We start from the raw sequence: 17,946 nt of genomic DNA on the forward strand, positions 1-17,946 counted from the left end.
TTTTGCCAAAATCCCCATTTCGGGTTTTGGTTATGGATCTGTTTTGTTTTTTTTTAAATCATTAAAACAGCTAAAATAATAGAATTTGGAGGTGTTTTTGTTCCTACAGTATTATTAACCTCAATAACATTCATTTCCAGTCAATTTTGACCACCTCACAATATTGGCCCTCATTCCGAGTTGATCGCTAGCTGCCGTTGGTCGCTGCATAGCGATCAGTTAAAAAAACGGAAAAACTGCGCATGCGTATGCACCGCAATGCGCACGTGCGATGAACAGGTACAAAGAGCATCGTGGTCTTGCACAGGTTCTAGCAACGCTTTCAGTCGCACAGCCGATCGCAAGGAGAATGACAGGAAGTGGGAGTTTCTGGGTGTCAACTGACCGTTTTCTGGGATTGTTTGGAAAAACGCAGGCGTGGCCAGGGGTTTGCTGGGCGGGTATCTGACGTTACCGTGTCATACGTCGCAGCAATCATTGCACAGAATAAGTAACTACAGGGCTGGTCTTGTTCTGCACAAAATGTGTTTGCAGCCACTCTGCTGCACAGGCGTTCGCACTCCTGCAAAGCGAAAATACACTCCCCCGTGGGCGGCGACTATGCGTTTGCACGGCTGCTGAGCGTAGCTAGTGACCGATCAACTTGGAATGAGGGCCACTGTTCAACAACATAGGCCAAAGCCTGGCTGGCTAAAATAAGCAACAGAGCAGTGGCACAAACACACGGCAGTTATTTCTGTTTAAAAATGTTTAACAAATTACTACTGTCTTAGCAATAACCAATCAAATCAACTCACAAGTACTATCAATATAAAACAATCCAACACAGAAATTTCCTGAAAATCGTGTGTACAATATCATTGCTCTAAAGTAGTTACCAAACAGCAAAGAAAAAAAAATGAAACCATGTGTAAAATAGAAACAGCAGACACTGATGACCCCTACACAGGTGCACATGCCTATTCTCAGTTCCCAGTCTGTACCTCCCTCCTGGGGGCCCTGGGGACTGATGACTGTCACTCTGTGCCCATGTAAAGCCCCGATCAATCAGCCATTTTGTCGAGCAGCTCCCCAAATTCTCCCCAAAAACAAAAAACAGCATTCCGTACCTGCGTAGTACAGTGCCGAATACTTTGGGACACAGTTAAATATTGACCAGGTTACAGTGCTGGTTGGATACAGTGCGGGTCAGACACAGTGCAGGTTACAGTGTGGGTCAGATACAGTGCAGGTGAATACAAGGCAGGTCGGATACAGTGTAGGTGGAATTAATTGCGAGTTGTACATAGTGCAGATCGCACACAGTGCGAGCCGGATACAGTGTGGGTTGGATACAGTGCAGGTCGGAGTGCGGGTTGGATATAGTGCGCGTTGGCTACAGCGCAAGGTCGTATACAGTGCAGGATACAGTTCAGATCAGGTACAGTGCGGGTTGGATATAGTACGCGTTGGCTACAACGCAAGGTAGGATACAGCTCAGGTCAGATACTGTGCAGGTCAGAGTGTGGGTTGGATACAGTGTGGGGTGGATAAAGTGTAGGCTACAGTGCAGGTTGGCTACAGTGCGTGTCGCATACAGTGAGGGTTGGCTATAGTGCAAGGTCAGATACAGTGCAGGTCAGATACAGTATGGGTCGCATACACTGTGAGTTGTCTATATTGTGGGTCAGATACAGTGTGGGCCGGATAAAGTGCAGGTTACAGTGCGGATCAAATACAGCGCGGGTCGGACACAGCGCGGGTCGGATACAGTGTGTGTCAAATACAATGCAGGTCGGATGCAGTGCAAGTCGGATACAGTGCGGGTTTCAGTGTAGGTCAAATACAATGTGGGTCGGATACAGTATGGGTCAGATACAGTATGGATTACAGTGCATGTCGGATACAGTGCAGGTTAGATACACCAATAGTGCACTTACTGTGACAGAGGGTCCTCAGTGCAGAGTTGTCAGCGGTGTCTTCAGTGTGGTGGTGCTAGCAGTGTTGGCAGTGCAGGAGTGCCAGCGGTGTCCTTAGAGCGGTAGTGTCGGCAGTCCCAGGGTGTCAGCGGTGTCCTCAGTGTGGTAGTGTCGGCAGTTCAGGGGTGCCAGTGGTGTCCTCAGTGCAGGGGTGCCGACAGTGTCAGCAATGCAGGCGTGTCGGAGATGTCCTCAGTGCAGGAGTGCTGGCAGAGTCCTCAGTGCAGGGGTGCTGGCAGTGCCGGCAGTGTCCTCAGTGCAGGAGTACAGACCATGTAGGAGTGCCGGAAGTGTCCCCAGTGCAGGGGTGTCGGCAGTGCGGGAGATGTCCTTAGTGCAGAAGTGCTGGCAGAGTCCTTAGCGCAGCATCGGCAATGCGGGAGTGCTGGAGGTGTCCCCCGTGCAGGAGTGCAGGGATGCCAGCAGTGTGCGAGTGCCGGAAGTGTCCTCAGTACAGGGGTGTCGGCAGTGTTGGCAGTGCGGGAGGTGTCTTCAGTGCAGGAGTGCTGGCAGAGTCCTCAGTGCAGGGGTGTCTGCAGTGCGGGGATGCCGGCAGTGAGGCAGTGTCGTCAGTGCGAGCGGCGGGGTCGTCAGTGTGGGCGGCGGCGCTATTAGCGCTTGGGGACTTCCATCTTGGCCATTGTAGCCTATGGGGACACGCTGATTGGCTGAGAACCGTGACAAATGGCTCTTTCAGCCAATCAGCGTCCCTCAATAGATTACTATGGAGACCGGCGTCCGAGGCAAAACATCAGGATCCGACAGCTGTGGCTCGGATTGTCCCGGATCCCCTAGGTTTAGTTCTCTGAGAACTGAACCCGCTCATCCCTAGTTTATAGTTTATACAGGATTTTTAGATGCCCAAAACAATGGACTCGGCCCCATTGACTGTCGACCTTTTTGCTGTCGACCTATAGCCCAGATACCAATTTTAACAATGGGGAATGTAAGGAACAGTTACTCTTCCTGGAGATGAGTCAGGATCCCCGGAGCTAGTTGCCTTGTTTTATAACTATGTAATTTGTCTATGAGTCATACAACTGAGTTCCGTCTTAGTGGACTTGCTAAAAATAACCTGTGTAACTTTACAAAGCAGTGAGCACTGATATATTTATGAATGAAGCCAAGTTTATGTTACAATAAAGCATGCAGAAAAATTGCTTGTTTGTTTTATCACAGTGCCCGGTCTGAAAAGATTCTCCCTCTGTGGATGTTCACTAGAATATAACCTGTAGCGAGCATAGCGAGCCACCGTGCCCGCAGCGTGGTGAGCACAGGTGCGCTGCCGGCATACTGGTGGTTGGGATACCGTGTCACAGTGCACAGTGCGCTGCCGGCATACTGGTGGTTGGGATACCGTGTCGGTATACTGACTTCCAGCATCCAGGCCGCCGCTAATTCATACTAAACCAAACCTGTAATCTTTTAGGCACTCCACTACAGCATAGATGCAGTTCACCAGCCACACCACTACTGTCACTGTTCTAGAACTTTCCCCTATCAGTCTCCTATTGTTTTGGGGTAAACCACATCACTTGTTGATATCTAGCTGGGTTGGGTACAGTTGGTCAACAATTACAGGTGAGTACTTTTCCCACTATACCTATTCCTAATCCCTACTGCTAATGATAACCCTACCCCAAGTGCCTAATCCTAACCCCCTCCCATCCCATGCGGCAGCCTCAGCCAAATCTCCTCCCGCAGCCAAACCCTAACCATCCCAGTGTCTCCCAACTGTAAGACTGTTGACATTTCACATGGCAACATTACTGTTTCAGGATGTTAACAGTTTGAACCATGTTGATGGTGTGATGTCGACATTCTGATGTTGACATTGTGGTGTTGACCTCCTGAATGTCAATATGGTTACTGTCAACCAGTCGACCGGAAACCTCTAAAAGTGCTTAATATTTACACATTGGAAAATATGAGATGGATTTGAATGATTACCCTTTTGGTTATTAGTGGTACAGGAGCATCTGGAATTGCAACATCATAAACATGTAAGCAAAAAAATGCGTAAAATTGTAAATTTATACGCAAATAATAATATTTTTTTTTAGGGCTTCGCAATATTTGCACATTTCACAAGCCCACCTTCTTTTTGTAACATTAAATTAGTGTTGCAGTTTTTCCGTTTGGGCGTGCTTTCGCAATTTTACGATTGCTCGCAAATTTGTAATTTTTACAATCCTTACTGAATTGGCCCCAACGTTAACTATAATAAATTCCATAGGCATTAATACTGGCTTGGAACAGGCTATCTGTCCTGCAATACCGCTTGTTAGTCTGTTACATATGCGCCCCTCTACTTTTCCTAATTCACTCAAGCATAATATCCTAATAACGTCCACATGCACTGCATGGAGACTTACACGTTCTGGGTTGGGCATCTCCAATTCTAATATGATTTTTCTCCCACTAACTCATAACGTTGGATTTCGGGGGTCTGCCATCCATTCCACGTTAACCGAGATGTCTCGACAAAATATTCGATTGCTATACCAGCTGTTGGATCAACGCACACTTAAAATCCACTCTTACATGACTATTTGTGAGATGCTCCCTCAAATACAAATTCCTTTATTTGTATATTTTCAATTACACAGTTATATTACCACCTCATTGGCTGCCCTGATGGAAAATGATAAAATTAACGGCTTGGATAAATTATTGAGATTATCTCCAGGTGGGACTCGCTCCACATCTACACTGTATATGTACATTAGAAAGACTATTGATTGGGAAACCACCCAAACGGGAGTATCTAAGTGGTCCGCTGATTTCCCATCTATTACGTGCCCAACAATCCTTCATGCTTTCACTAGATTGAATAAGTGTCTCATTTCGGCATTGTATGCTGAAATGAACTATCAAATATTACACCGTTCCTACATTACACCTAAGTTACGATTTCAAATGGGAATAGTATCTGACTCCAAATGTTTCAAATGTGGCAGGGTAGACGCTGACATATACCACTGTTTGTGGAATTGCCCAGAGGTATATAAATTCTGGAATTTAATCCAAACTTTTATTCAGGAGAAATTGGACATCAACATTGAAATATCTCCTGAGTGGGTTTTTTGGGACATACATCCGCCACACCGTGGCCCCAAACTACCACCAGGGCACCGTGTCCTATTAGTTAAAATAGCTGCAGCCGGTAAGAAAACTGTTCTCTCACAATGGATATCCGCGGACACCCTCTCCCTGGCTTTATTACTGCCTCGTTTATCATTTCTGTTCCATATGGAATGGCTAGAGATGGCGATAGACAAGGAAAAGAGAATATAATTTTTTTCGATATCTGGCTTCCATATGTTCGAATATTACCCGAATCTGTAAAAGATTCTCTCAGGTAGGCTATAGTACTCACCTCCTGGTATAATCTGGAATGTCTTGCTTTAGGCTCCCCACCTTTTTAACCCCCCTTTCTGGGTTGTTACCCCTCTATTGGCTTTCATAATATATCCCTTGTCCTTCCACTTAGAGGCCCTGATATCTGTATTGACTGACTGATCTTTATGCCAATGATCTTCTGTTTTAATTGTGGGTGTTACCCTCACATTACCCACTATATGTCTATTGTTTGGTTGTGATTTGTATCTTCATATTTCTGTATTGTGCAGTTGTCCAATAAATTGCTTTAAAATTTTTTTAATTCCATAGGCATGTTAATTCCATCTACAATCCGTATGTAGATGGATTTAAAGCTCTCAGAATATTCAGCTACTGCCAAGCGGGCATAGATACCAAGATAATTTTGACACATAATACATAACGTTATACCCACACTGTATTATCCAGTTTCTGACTTTATCCCTGTGATATACACTGATCAGACAACAGTTTCCACAGATATTAATTTGTTTAATTGGAGTCCGAGCCAATGAAACCATTTGGCATGTGACACTACTCTTACACAACGTTCATGAAATAATTGCAGGAAAAACACCTGTAGAAGAAGCAATGAGGAAGAAAGGCAGGTGAGGGGTGAGAGAAGATTTGGAGCATACAGAACGCATTGGCTGTGTGACAGTAATTGCCTGCAGAACAATTCTCCAGCAAGATGCATGCCCTTCTCACCTCTCACAAATGAAAAAAAAAAGAATGAATAAGAAAATAATGGTCCCAGAATGCTATTATGCGAAAAAATGAATAGATGTGTTCTAGCTATGGATCCCTTTATTATTATTTTCAATGAGGATTTAAAATTATGTTCCAGACTTTTTATACAAAATCTAATGTTGATTTCAAATTTCCTGGGTCTCACTGCCAGCAGATAGGATACACATGTTCTTCTGGGAACAATGTACATGCTATATTTGCAGATTATATTGGTGTGAGGGCGTGCTTAAACATTTACATGTAGGGCCTAATTCAAGGTTGAATGCAAATGTAAATGCACTTAAAGTTGCCGATAATCGATACACTGCGCATGAACAAAATTCACACAGCGCATGTCCGCCGCTATATCTGCGTTCGGAATAGAGGAAAAATCGCCTCCGCTAAATTATTCTGCAAACTTGCACAGAAAAACAACCCCTCCACTAAACAATGTAAAATAGGCGTGGCGGAGGAATGTCTGTGGGCAGTCTCTGCAAGTTTACAAATTTGGGCGTGAAACAGGGGCGTGCAGTGGGAATATGTACCTGGGTCCAGGGCGGTGCATATGCATATCTGCAGATAGACAAGCAAAAAGTACAGAAAAAGGAGATTTATGGTAGACTTACCATTGTTAAATCTCTTTCTGTGAGGTACACTGGGTTCCACAGGGAATACATTGGGGTGTAGAGAAGGATCTTGATCCAGGCACCAATAGGTTAAAGCTTTAGCTGTCCCAAGATGCATTGGGGCCTCCTCTATAACCCCGCCTCAAGGCACTGTAAGCTCAGTTTTGTTAACCAGTCCAATGCAGGAGCAGGTAAAAGACAGGCAGATGTTAGTCACATAGAACCACATTCTCACAACAGGTGAAGGGACCAGCGACTAATGCCATACAAACCCATAGAAGCTAGGTGCATCACGGCGGGCGCCCTGTAGAACCCAGTGTACCTCGCAGAAAGAGATTTAACAATGGTAACTCTACCATAAATCTCCTTTTCTGCAGCGGGGTACACTATGTTCCACAGGGAATACATTGGGGATGTCCCAAAGTAGTTTCTCAAGGGAGGGTACACGCCTTAGCGGGTATGAGAACCCTGAGTCCAAAGGAAGCATCCTGGGAGGTGGAAGTATCAAAGGCATAGAACCTAATGAACGTGTTCACTGAGGACCATGTGGCCACCTTGCACAAATGTTCTAGGGACGCGCAACGTTGGGCCGCCCAAAAGGATCAAACAGACCGAGTAGAATGGGCTTAAGTAGCAGCAGGAGCTGGAGGTCCAGCCTGTGCATAAGCTTGTGCAATCACCATTCTAATCCATCTGGCCAAGGTTTGCTTAGTCGCAGGCCAGGTACGTTTGTGAAAACCAAAAAGTACAAAAAAGGAATCTGACCTCCTGATAGAGGCAGTCCTCTCCACGTATATATTCGGAGAGCCTGTACCACATCCAAAGGCCGCTCTTTGTAGAACAAACCAGAAAAGATGAAGGCCCGGAACCACAATCTCTTGGTTAAGGTGAAAAGATAACACCACCTTATGCAAATAACCAGGGTGAGTTCTAAGAACTGCCCGGTCACGGTGAAGTATCAGAAAGGCTGGACGACAGGACAAAGCGCCTAGGTCCGACACTCTCCTAGCAGAGGCAATAGCCACTAGGAACAGGACCTTGACTGTGAGCCAATTAAGGTCCACTGACTCAAGAGGTTCAAATGGAGACTCTTGCAAGGCATTCTGAACAACAGACAGATCCCATGGAGCCACAGGAGGGACATAGGGAGGCTGAATCTGTAAAACACCCTGAGTGAAAGTATGAACGTCAGAAATAGACGCAATTTTTCTCTGAAACCATACCAACAAGGCAGGGATCTGAACCTTGAGGGAGGCCAGACGAAGGCCTAAGTCCAGGCCTTGTTGCAGAAAGGCCAGAAGTCTGGAAGTACTGAATTCGGAAGCCTCGTAATTCACAGGTGAAGTAAGAAATCCAGACCCTATAATAAATCCGCGCAGATGCCGGTTTGAGGGCCTTCAGCATAGTTTGGATGACCGCCTCGGAGAATCCTTTAGCCCTCAGGAGTAAAGCTTCAAGAGCCACGCCGTCAAAGCCAGTCTGGCCTGGTCTGGATAGAAACAAGAGCCCTGAACGAGGGGGTCTGGGCATTGAGGAAGTAGAATAGGACGCTCTATTGATAAACCAGTGTCGGACTGGGGTATGAAAGGCCCACCGGGGGGGGATGCGGTGATAGGGGCCCATACATAGGGGTGTGGCCAGCCTACAAAGGGGGTGTGACCAGCCTCCACAGAGGTTTGAAATGCACAATAGTCTTGTGCAGTGTAATGCAACATATCTACCATGTATAATACAAGTGGAACATGATTCCTAGAGAAAGGAGTTGGCCCTCAGGCAGTGGGGCCCACCAGTGGTTACCCCTGTGGGCCAGTCCGACCCTGCCTGCAGGTCTGAGAACCAATGCCGTCTGGGCCATGCTGGAGTGAATAGAAGTAGTATTCCCCCTGCTTGTTTGAACTTTCGTAGTACCCTGGGCAGGAGTGACACTGGAGGGAACACATAGGGCAGCCGAAAGTTCCATGGAATTGCCAGTGCGTCCACGAACGCTGCTTGAGGATCCCTAGTTCTTGATCCGAAGACCGGAATTTTGTGATTGTGTCGAGACGCCATCAGGTCTATATCTGGTAGGCCCCACTTGTTCACTAGGAGTTGAAAGACTTCCTGATGAAGACTCAACTCCCCAGCGTGCACATCCTGACGACTGAGGAAATCACCTTCCCAGTTGAGGATTCCCAGAATGAACACTGCCGATATTGCCGGCAGAAGACGTTCTGCCCAACAAAGGATTTTTGACACTTCCATCATTGCCATGCGGGAGGAGTGATTCCTCCATGGTCCACCGACCCTGGAAAGAGTGTTGCTCCAACACCGCACCCCAACCTCTCAGACTGGCGTCCGTAGTCAGTAGGACCCAGTTGAGGATCCAGAAGGGACGGCCCCTGCTCAACTTCTAGTCCTGTAGCCACCAGGTCAGCGACAGATGAACCTCCGGTGTCAAGGAGATCATGTGAAACCTGATCCAATGAGGCAGGCCATCCCACTTGGAAAGGATTAACCTCTGTAGAGGGCGGGAATGGAATTGAGCGTACTCTACCATGTCGAAAGCCGACACCATGAGGCCTAGTACTTGCATCGTCTAGTGTATCGACACTCTTGGGCGAGAAAGGAAGTATCTGATTCTATCCTGAAGTTTCAGGACCTTCTCTGGAAACAGAAACAGCCATTGACTGTGTGTGTCCGGTAGTGCCCCCAGGTGCACCATGCTCTGAGCAGGGACCAGTGAGGACTTCTTCGAGTTGATGAGCCACCCGTGGACTTGTAGGAAGTTTACCGTCAGTTGTAGATGACTGAGGAGGACATCGTGGGAGTTTGCCAGAATCAGCAACTCATCCAGATACGGCAGGATCCTGACTCCCTGGCGACAGAGATGAGCCGTATCACGGCCATAACCTTGGTAAAGATCCGAGGGTCCATGGCCAGTACAAACGGCAAAGCCTGGAATTGATAGTGAAGGTTGCCAATAGTAAACCACAGATATTGCTGATGCGATATGGCAATAGGTATATGCAGGGAAGCATCTTGTATATCCGGGGATACCATATAGCCTCCGGGTTCCATGGCCAGTACAATTGAGCGCAGCATTTCCATATGGAACTTGGACACTCTCACAAACTTGTTCAGTGATTTGAGGTTGAGAATAGGCCGGAAAGACCCATCAGGTTTCAGGACTAGAAATAGGGTCGAGTAGTATCCTCTGCCACTCTGGGACAGAGGTACCAGCAGTACGACTCCTGTATCCAGGAGGGAAAGCACAACCATCTGTAGAGCTTGCACCTTTAATGGATCTGAAGGGATAACCGTTGTGCAGAACTGGTGAGGTACAAGTCTCTTGAAAGAGACTGCGTACCCGTGAGAAACAACTCGCACCCATGCTTCTGAAGTGGTCATTAACCAGACCTGGATGAATATTAGAAGTCGGCCCCCCACCCTGGGATCTCCCAGGGGTGGGCCTGTCCCATCATGCAGCAGGCTTGTCATGAGAAGCAGGCTGACGAGCAGCCCTGGATAGTTAGGCCTCAGGCTTAGTGGTTGTTGGGAGCACGAGACAATCTCGGGTATGCCTGACCTTCGCTTTCCCTTAAGGCTGAAAGCAGAGAAAAGTGGTACCTTATGCCTTCTGTGCAGAAGGAGTAGCATTTGGGAGAAAGGCAGTCATAGTAGCCGCCAATTCAGACCCAATTTTTAATTAGGTCTTCCCCAAATAAGATGTCCCCAGTAAAGGAGAATACCTCCAAGGACTTTTGGAGTCCAGATTCACCTTCCATGACCTCAACCACAGATTACGGCGAGCCAGAACAGACTTATTCGACGCCTTGGCAGCCAACACACCCGCCTCAGGGGACTCTTCCTGGTGTAGAAAAAGGTAGCGGTGGTATTGTGAGACAGGGAATGTCTGGTATTGTCAGATATATCCTCGGGCAGCTCTTCCTCTAATGCCTGATCCAGTCATCAATCTATTTTGCAGACCCAAGAGAACGCAATCGTGGTCTATGTACAATACCCGTAAGAGAGTAATGGACTTCAGGCATCCCTCCACACGATTATCTGTCGGTTCCTACAGTGAGGGGACAGTGGTGAGAGGCAGAGTGGACAACACCCAATGGGTAACACATGAGTTCACTAGCAGTGAATTACCTACTTGTTATATAACTCTGCAGGGGGAGGATATCGAGCTAATGCCCGTTGTAGACAGGGGTGATATCTTCCCTGGATTAGACCAGGGGTCGTCTGATGTACACTTAATGGTCAGATTGTGGTAACAGAGTTTTAATTACCCTCTGACATGTGAACATATCAGTTTGCTTAACCACAGTAGGAGAATCCTCTTATCATCAGTGATTTGTAGGATTTGTTTCCCAGTAACCACAAGGGCAGTGGTATCATTTAGCAATGAAAAATCCTTGTCAGAAACACCTAATATAGGGACTGACAGGACAGCATGATCCCCCTCTCTTCAGATAAAATATCAGAAAGATTATTGGATAGGGAGGAGGGAGCAGCCCGCTTAGATGACCCAGAGACACAAGAGTGACCTGGAATAGGGTTTTGCCTGAGCGAGGAATGAGTCATACGCTACAACCCGTGAGACAAAATGTTCCCGCCCAAAGCGGAGTAACCATGGGGACATTAGTGACTGTAATATTACAGGTGGTCCCATAGGGGGCATAAAGCGTTCAAATAGAGTACCCAGTAGGTTTGAGAATGCAGCCCAGGTTGGCTCCAGATTGATTACAGGAGCTGCGGACTGACTGGGAGATGTATGAGACATAGTACAGAGACCATCACACAAAACTTCCCCCTCAGGTAAATCCACTGCGCATGCTCTGCAGGATGCAGGAGCGTCCCCAGATTTACTGCCCTACATGTTAAACATTATACACAAATGCAACAGAGAGCGGTTTAGTACAATGAAGCCAGAGTACAATACCTGCGAATAAATCCATTAGCATGTGACCGAGTACCCAGTACACAACACCTGCAAATAAATCCAGTATTATGTGACTGAGTACACAGTAGAATACACGTAATAGGTAAATACTGTGACGCACTATATATTGACCAAGACGCACCTAGTCCCCTAGGGTACAGTATACAGTGATAGATATATCTGGAACACACCACAGTGAAATCACATTGCAGATACAGGCACACATAGTCACGTTTGCAATGCAGATAATTATTTTCATGACAATTATATATATATTCGCGGTCTGAGACCGGATGTATATATCAGAATACTTGTACAATATATTCTGGCACAGGTATACACTTGTTCTTAACTAACACTGTCTTAATATTGACATGCAGAATACTTAAGTGTTTGTAAAACCACAGCGCAGATGTACAGGCGGGTTTACAAAGGAGACCTTGCCCTGCAGTCCCAGAGACCAGTCGCATAAACATCACACGTCCAGATGCATCCGCACATCATTCAAACTCCATTATCTAAATAAATAAGAACACTGACAACTGAAATATGGCGTGAAAGGGGTCGGCTTTTACTAATTGAGAGGAAGGCCTATGAAAACTAACCTTAGATGAAGAACTCCCTCTCTAACTAAGGTGGCAGCGAGAAGAACGGTTAAAAATTTGCATGAAGACATAAAATGAGGCAAATATCACATGAAATAAAACATAAAGAACATATAAATGAAATAATAATACAATATATGTTGGAGGGCCTTCTACCCAGATGTTCAGGGATCGACATTCTGCCACCATCCCTGACCATCCAGAATCCAACCGAACCATGGGCCATCTGCCCCTACATGGCCAGTGGTCAACCTCCTGCCACTACCCCTGATCCCAACACAACTCGTAAGGACCGAGCTAAACTCAGCCCCTACAGAAGAAAAATTGGGCCACCAGCCCCAAGATTCACATATGATATCGTCAGCTATAGCATATGGGCCCACCTGGTACAGTGGTGCACATATGTCAAAAGATCAAAAATATAACCAAAAACTCAACTCCAAAACCTAATAAAATTATGCCTAATAAATCAAAACTTAAATAACCGTTCTGAACCGGCCACCAAAAGCCGACACAACACAACAACCATATTAAAATTTCCTCCTACCAGGGCGGGAGGGTGAGCAACGAGAAAACTGGAAAGAGGCAGAAACTTCTAGGCTGAAGACCTATATTCCTAGCAGTCCCACCACTGACTCTTCTAACAATCAATCAAGTTAAACCAGAACATATACAACATTCCTCCCCTAAAAGCCTTAACCCCTGACAGCCAGCAGTGATCCATTGACTGACATGCTAAAATGCCCAGACCTGTGAGTTTATGCTGTTCAGGCACACATGATGCCCTACACAGTTCTCTATTTTAGAAAATGGCGACCAGCGTCTCAGTCAGGGAGTGAAGGAGAGTGTGAGGCAGCTCCAGGGTGTGAACACCAGCAGTAGATGGCGCCAGGGGATGAGCTACAGGTCAATCGCCGGCCCCTCTATACTGCACTTCACCACCTGGTACTGTGGAGTCTTATTAAAAGTGGACATTAGTATAGCCGACCTGTACTCCTATGCCCTGGTGAATATAGTGGGGTCCCTGCTCGGTCACAGTGTCCATGCCAGCGTTGCAGTCCGTCTCCCTAGACTGTGATCGGAACATGATTTAATGGCAGGGTCCCGCCTGGGGGACCCTCTTATATCCTCCCCGTAGCAGCCACGCGTACCAGGAGAGCGCCTGCGACTGTGTGCCTAAGCAGGAGCGTCTCCGCCGCAAGTACCCGGGAACTGAGCCAGCGGGAGTATGCAACGCACCAGTTTTGAAGAAATTTTCTGTCAGAAAAAGCTTTTTCAGGGCTGCCCAGTGCAGCCCACCTATTAAGTGACCTGGTTCTGCAGACACCAACTGAAAACTGAGCTCACAGTGCCTGGAGGCGGGGTTATAGAGGAGGCCCCAATGCATCTTGGGACAGCTAAATCTTTAAGCTGTTGGTGCCTGGATCAAGATCCATGTCTACATCTGTACATAAGGGAAATGGGGGACAAGGATGTCCTCTGCACTAGAAAATTTTTGACATTTTTAGTTTGAATGAAAGTTTCCCCAAATTTTATGATTATAAGGAAGTTGTATCACCATTCATCATAGGGGGTGCTACCATAGACAATAAATTACAGAACAACACAGGACAGAGAAAGATTGTCTCTTTGTTGGCGCACTTAAGGAAAAAGAAAAAAATGTATTTACATTTACTATGAATAACTAGTTTCATTAAAAATAACTTTTATTAGTACCATTTTAAAATATTGCAATTGAGAAACATAAGTGTGAAAAAATGTGTACAAATTTGTGTAAATTCCGTGAATAAATTCACTTAGTGCAAATAAATAAAAACTGATTCACAATGCCTGATTTATCTGCTCAATTAATTGCATGTTAGTTTTGTGGATCGTGAATAATACACGGTAACTGTATATGGGATTAAATATTATAAGTTCTCATCAATGTGGTTATCTGGACCCCTTACTGCTGACAGCGGACCCTGTACACCCTCTCATTATCATACATGTATAATAAGAGCACAACTGATTGTCAAAATTGGCATTACTATCAATCCCTGAGTATCTAGGACTTCGGCAATTATGTATAAAGATAGGTCCCGTCAATTATGCAGGATGGTCCATTTTGCTTTTTACCACAAATCTAGTGGGTACTTGTGAATATAGATATTTAATTATAGGTAATTGTCACAATTCTGCCACATCCAGATTCCCCGTTAATATCGTAGGGTTTATTATATACAAGATGTGGTCTACAATCACACAGGCTAGATATTGCCCGCCACTAGATATGATGGGAGACTATATCCCAATAACAATTTTTGAAATATGGGGATTTGGAAAGAGTATCCCCAGTTATGGTCCTATATACAGTGATTACTACACCGTGTATAAATGAAAGAGAATTCAAATCATAAGCAGTGGACCTGTCTTATCGTTTAATATATATACTTCAAGTTTATTAGAGGGCACTTGTGCTTATATCAATTGATTGGTGGGATCCTGAATGTGTGGGTTCATACTGCGGGCTCTATATCTAACATTGCACAACACATATGTTTGAAATTTATTAGTAGCCACTTATACTTGTACCAATTGTTTGGTGGCACCCTAATATATAGATATATATATATATATTCAGACTGCAGGCTCTATAACTAGCGGTACTGCCAGCCTGAAACTTGGTAACTGGGACTACAATAGATATAAAAGAATTTCACTAAGATCCCGTTCAAATTATACCAAAGGAACGTCCTATATAGTTGTTATTTCCCTGGATAAACGTATCTTTGTTATGGCGGGTTACACACTCCCAGCCGATTCGTGTAATATTACTGCTGGTCTGTGCGTACCATTACATGGGAATCAACATGTCCCACACCATGTGTGTGCTAGTGGATAGTATCGGTATAATATTATCCGTATCAAAGGAGCCGTGCCCCACTGTTATTAATGGGTAAAGGCTATAATGAAAGGATCTAGCACATATCACGGAGATCATAAATTGAGGCAGAGCGACTGGCTGTGCAAGGTATTCTAGCCTGCACTATCAATAATTGAATCTTAACTGTACTTATTGGTATTATTCAGTGGGCCAAATAAGATTGATTTATGCCTCACACCTGTGTTCTGCTCTCAAGATTCCTAATGGTCCGCTATTGCCTAGTCAATTCTGGTCCCTGAAATTACTGATACTCATATGGGCTTGATTGCCGTCTGTTATAGTAATTAATCAGCTGGTCCCCGTATCGGACACTTGGTACTCTCTATGCCCTTAAACAATGACTACGCTAATCTGACATTTGCATGGTCCCTACTTAACATTGCCTACATAACATTACTATCTCTTCCATTTCTCACCTATCCACACTATTTTATAAGTTTATTGGAGCATATTATTTGCAATTGTGGTCAGTACGGGCGGGCTTGTCAGCACCGCTCGGAAACGCCGACGTGCACGTTTCGCAATTGCTTTGACAAGGCAAACCCGATTGTCCAATCCTGAGTCCTTTTACCAGAGCATTCCACCTATCCCAAGCCTCAACCATCGTCACATGATCTATTATACGTCATAGGCTCCGGTGAGCCGCACTTGTCATATACAGGAAGTCCCGGTGGAACGCATGGCTGATCGTCACAAAGTCACGTGATGTTTATAAACCAATCACACGCCGGTATAAGCGTAGCGCTCTCATTCACATAAGAGCGCACCACCGCCTACACAAAAACCGGTGGCAATCTACTGTCCCCAGAGAGAATAGGAGAATACCCCTTCTACCATGCATAAACATATCGCATAGTGTTGATGGATTGTGGGTTGATATGTCACAATATCGTTTGACTGTAATAAAATTATGTCACACAACGTATATATGTGTATATAGTGATGTAATCAAAAGATGGAATGGTGATAATAGGATGAAGGTGAAAAATTAAATGAAATGACCTAAAATTGAGTTGACAGAAAATGAAAGAAGGAAGGAGTAAGTGAGTAATCTATGATGAGTGATAGATCTATCTTGGGATAGCTGTTGCTGATAATGTGATTAAAGGTAAGTATACTATTAGTGACAATCCCTATTCTTACAGGATGGGACGTAGGTCTCCGAAGGGGAGACGATTCGTTAAAATTTTGCAATAATATGGAAAATAAGTGAAAGGTAATGATGGAATTACTCAAAGTGAAATGGTGTAAAGAAGAAATGTGTGGATAAATGTGAATAAAGACATGTGAAAAATGCAAACTAAAAGTGATGGTGAACAAAAGTGTGTCCATTAAACCACAATTTAACTTTTTCCTAATAGATTATAGGATATATCTGTTTATTATTTTACCTTGTTAACTACATATAACGTGTGTGAAATTATATCCTCCTTTTAACATACAGTCATATTTATTGTTACCCATTAATAGATAGGGGGGAACTTGTTAATAGGAGAACCTCTCCTTCCCATTTTGATTATAATTGTTGATTCCCTAAGCTTGCCAGTCACAGAAATATTTCATTGTTATTGTTCGATTGACTCAGATTCCTATGTAGTAATCTAAAATTACCAGGCATTAAGCTACAATATATAAACCTAATTTAATTTATTATTCCTTGTCCTCTCTCTACTTGAAGGGAAAAAAATTCTTTCCCTATGTATCTAGTTGTCAGTGATTCTAAGCCTTTTCACAATAAAAGATGGATATCAGGAGCATTTAAGTATAAACTACTAGTTCTCCTATATGTGGTGTAATGGCTTAATATTTGTGACCAGGTCTTGTGAATATTGTCAGTATACTATTCATTATTATGAACCATACATGATCTGTCTATATGTTGTTTGCTAGCCTAATCAGATATAAGTAGGTGTTCAGAAAAGTTGCCATTGTGTCATATATACAATATAAAAATTTTTTTTAGTGTGAAATATAGAGTACTTAAGCGTTTTTTAGCCTTATATGGTTGCCGGCCCAAAATTACATACATATCGCTGCTTACATAATTATAACATCCGGTCGTGAAGGATGAGTTAGCTGGGGTTTCCATGGGGACCGTCCGGAAGTGACATGTATGCCTCGCATACAAGATCACGCTACCCAGCCGAGGAGGACGCGGCTAATAGGGCCGCGTCGTCATGGTGACGGATGGGGGGAGATAAGCTACCTCCGCCAGTCACACGGGGGTGATCAGCCGCCTACTCCGAGCTGCGTCACTATGGCGACGGCTCGGGAACGATCATTGGCCATCTAAAATGTTGCGTCACTTCCGGTTGCGGTTGCCATGTCAATGGTCCGGGAGTACACGCCGGGCCTCCGTGGTATTTCCACTATAAGAGTAAGGAACTAGAGAGGAATTTAGCCAGCCAGTAGCTGCTACTGTTCATAAATTAAAAAGAAAAAAGCTCTCAATTCACCATACACTCTGAAAGTATATCAGATGATATTCTAACTATCATGTGACTTTTGTCACATGACAGACACTGATCATATGACTTCCAATTCAACCTATGAAACGATTTTGGGAAAGGTTTCTATGACTACATAGTAGTAAACAAATCTTTTGATTGGATCAATATATTCCATGTTATATTTTCAAGGAAATGGAAAGCATGTACTAGTAGTCGAAATAAAAGTCTTATATCACCAAAGGCTTTTTCACATAAGTAGGTCTGTCTCCTATACACATTTTAGTTGTTTTAATGATTAGAAAGAGATATGTCAGTGATAAACAGGAAATGTGCATCCAGGTGCC

General features: G+C 44.6%; 1 protein-coding gene and 1 long non-coding RNA gene across 3 annotated transcripts in view; one reads left to right on the forward strand and one right to left on the reverse strand.

The window, feature by feature from the left end:
* The window catches only part of LOC134928903 (uncharacterized), a 29,906-nt gene extending 23,777 nt beyond the window's left edge, over positions 1-6,129 (forward strand). Inside the window, exon 4 of the long non-coding RNA XR_010178112.1 lies at positions 5,908-6,129. This is a non-coding gene — a long non-coding RNA (uncharacterized LOC134928903). The remainder of the gene's footprint in view (positions 1-5,907) is intronic.
* Positions 1-17,946, reverse strand: part of PTPRN2 (protein tyrosine phosphatase receptor type N2) — a 1,612,706-nt gene that overhangs the window by 1,395,098 nt on the left and 199,662 nt on the right. The gene's annotated exons all lie outside the window — the stretch shown is intronic.

The sequence above is a fragment of the Pseudophryne corroboree genome, chromosome 5 (assembly GCF_028390025.1).
Source record: "Pseudophryne corroboree isolate aPseCor3 chromosome 5, aPseCor3.hap2, whole genome shotgun sequence".
NCBI classification, from domain to species: domain Eukaryota; kingdom Metazoa; phylum Chordata; class Amphibia; order Anura; family Myobatrachidae; genus Pseudophryne; species Pseudophryne corroboree.